The 3,509-nt window shown below is 40.4% G+C and overlaps 1 pseudogene; it reads right to left on the reverse strand.

Moving 5' to 3' along the window:
• Positions 1–2,328: 2,328 nt before the first annotated feature.
• On the reverse strand, positions 2,329–3,061 carry LOC149536600 (G-type lectin S-receptor-like serine/threonine-protein kinase At2g19130 pseudogene; annotated as a pseudogene).
• Between the last annotated feature and the right edge of the window lie 448 nt (positions 3,062–3,509).

The following is a 3,509-nucleotide window of genomic DNA, read 5'->3' on the forward strand; positions in this document are numbered from 1 at the left end:
TTGGAGGATCATTCTGAGAATTGATATTTGAAGATTTAAGCTATTCGCAAAGGTTTGGAGTTAAGCATATTATCCAAGCAGGGTCTGCAGCATTTAATTTGGATTGTCGAAGAGACAAGAAAGACTCCAAAGTCGAAATTTATTGGGCAGTAATTTTTCCTCACAACTTGTGTGCTGCCGTCTCTGGATTCAGGCGCTCCTTCATAGTGTGTTTTTCGTCACTTGAATTTACAAAAAAAAAATCGCAGGTGTTATTCTTAAATCTGCGGCAAGGATTTTTGAGTGAATTTTGAACTTGGGCTAGAGCTCATATTAACGGCAATTTTCCTTGAATCGAGGTGCCTCATTTCTTATGACAGACCGTAGGTAGTTGGAGGTTGGAAAGCGGCTTTCCTTCACAATAATTCGTGTATGCCGGAATAGCCTTTGTAGGGGACAGGAGAATATTAACCTTCAGCATCAGCATTGAAGAAATCCTACTGGGCTCCGAACAAAAGGGTGGTGATACCAGTTTAACGCAAGAGGCAAGCCAATAACTGAATCGACATTCATCGTGGGCACTACGATTTCTGGTCTGCAATTCGAACCATGACTGGAAGGGTTCGTGCTGAGAATCATTGTTGAAGAAGGGTTGATTTCAGCTGGAACTTATATTTCTGCAATTCCTACCAGCACTGGATGATTTATCATACCATATTAGGGACCTACATTCACTAAACTAGAACAACATTCACTGTTATTGGAGCTGCAGCAATACATTCTGAATATTGGTTGCGATCTGCTATAGGGTATTGGTAAGGCATTTCGAACAAGCTGCATATTACCTTTCAATCCAGACAAGGGTCGCTGATGCTATCTATGTGACAGTGCTTCCTCAGTTGCAGGGGATGAGCTTCCCAAAATAGATGTAGACATTCTTCTAGCTGTTGCTGACAGATTGGACAGTTTGGTTGGTCTTTTGCTATAGGTTGCCAGCCATCTGCAACAAGTGATTCTTTTTGGTCTCCACAGAATTTCATATGGACTTGTCCAAATATTGGTAGAAAATCGAAATAATGTGGATTTGACATTGGCAATACAAATAACAGCTGATTATGATTTGTATTTTCCATTAGCAATAGTGGCGGCCATTCCAGGTTCTGGTTATTGCTCTAGTTATATATGACTTTTGTTACTCATTATTAGAAACTTGTAACAAATGAGAATTTCATTTTCCTTGAATGTTATTGCTAACCATTGCATTTGAAACATCCACCTTATCTGGTGTATTGTAACATTTAATGTGCATGCCAAGTATTTGATAAATCCCCTCAGTACAATATTGCTTTTTAGTGGCCATCGCAGTAAGGGTCATTTCAAACCGAAGAAGACAATCTAGAATCCTTAACTAAGGAATTAATTGAAGTCTTCATCTTTGAGAACATTGACAAAAGCAGTGAAGTACAAAAGGAGATTTTAATTCAAAAAGTTCTAAAATTAGGAGGAGATAATTATACCTATGAAGATTTGAAAAAAGACTTATTAAAAATTCAAGGTGAAGACAAAAATGAGGAAACACTACTACCAACCAATGCACTTCCAGAGATTATGCAAGATAAGGATCTTGAGGAAATTGAGCTCAAAATATATACATCTATAGAGGTTAGAGCCACAAATGACCACCTAAACAGTTATCACAGGAGATGGTATGTGAAGAAATAGATGGTAAAGAAGGCAATCAATCTGAAATTGCTTTAAGGGCACAAAGGAATATAGAATTGTTGAGGATCCAAATGAATCAGGAAGGACTTAAATTCCCTAAATATGGTAAGGTGAAACATAAAAGAGGTAGAAAATCTCTCAAGGAACTTAGATAAATAGACAAGTAGATGGTCAGGCCAGAGAACAAGAAAAGATCAGTCAACTATCATTTTCGCTGCCAATCTTTCCTATGAGAAGCTATAGAGACTTTGGAATTTGTGGTACACGAGCCTCCATTGTGCTTTCCAACATCTTCACCACTTCACTCATGCTTGGTCTCTCATTCTCATCATCTTGAATGCACAACCCAGTCACTACAGTGGCTCTTCTCACCTTTTCCATATCTGCCTCACTCACTATCCTTGAGTCCACAAGGTTTCTTGGGTTTCCCCTCTAAATCTGAAATGAAGCCCAGATAGGAAAGTACAATCTACTTTCCTACACTGTTAAATCTAGATTTGCTTGGCCTGATATAATTTCCAACAAAGTCATTCTATAACTGTACACATTAGCCTTGGGAGTGATAGGAAGACCCAAGATCCACTCTGGAGCTAGATACCCACGAGTTCCTCTTGTGGTTGTCAGTACTCAGCTGAAATCTCTGCCCAGTAGCTTTGCCAACCCAAAATCAACAACCTTTGGGCTGAAGTCACTATCCAGAAGGATGTTTTCAGGCTTGATATCGCAGTGAATGATACAATCCTTGCATTCGTCATGTAAATAAACTAATTTTCGTGCAGTACCCAGCGCGATTTGAAACCAAGTCCCCAAGTTCAACACCTTCTCTACCTCTTCTGGTGTAGAGAAGAGGAATGAGTTTAAAGAGCCGTTTGGCGTGTAGGCATACACTAGAAGCCTTTGAGAGCCATGTGCGTAGAATCCTTGTAGCCTCACCAAATTCACATGTTGTATCCTGCTAGTGGTGATTATTTCAGTGCGAAATTGCTTTTCTGCTAGCGTGGAACCCTCTAATCTTTAAACCGCAATAGACATCTTATTTGGCAGAGTTCCTTTGAAAAAAATGTCGAATGCTCCGCTACCCAGTATGCTTGTAATTGTCCATTGCGATTCTCAGCTCTTTATAACTGAACTTTCTCAGTGACAGTGGCACCTCCTCTCCAAGATTTCTCTTTGACAGCCTTCAGCGCTTCAACAGAACAAACGTTGCTAACAGGATAGCCAATATAGCAAAAAAAGATGTTGTGGCATAAAGTAAAATTGCAGAGGCAAGGACTTTGTTGCTTTTCTGTGAAATCAGCTGTGGGATCTCAGAATCTGCCGGCCTAATGAAGATGGATTGGCCCTTTGATGACACACTCATTTCGAATAAATCTCCAAACCACAATCTGCAGACTAGTGGGTCAGAAATACCCAAAGCAAAGGTTGTACACAAACAATTGCCTAGACAAGCTTTCTGTCAGCTTTGTTGTGTTGGCTCGTTGTTGATGAAGACAGCTTCCCTTTAGGGCAAGTATTGGTTCTTGGCTTCTAAGAAGTTGTTCATTGTGCCCCTTGTGGGAGAGCACTACAAGGGCTTTTGCTGAGCACACCCACTTGACCACCAACCACCTGGAGAGTCCATTTGCTTGGGTGTGAATCCCTCCACACAACTACACACATCATTCGCATTGCACAATCCATACGGCTCGTAGATCTCATAGTTAGTACATTGACCTCGATATGTCGACCATCTTAGACTCCAGCTATCATCGTCCATCAAGAAGTAGAGTTGAAATTCACTGTTCTCATCTAACAGGAACTGAGCTGTG

This window comes from Cupressus sempervirens, chromosome 10, assembly GCF_028749045.1.
Source record: "Cupressus sempervirens isolate cs-2001-9-10 chromosome 10, ASM2874904v1, whole genome shotgun sequence".
NCBI lineage: Eukaryota > Viridiplantae > Streptophyta > Pinopsida > Cupressales > Cupressaceae > Cupressus > Cupressus sempervirens.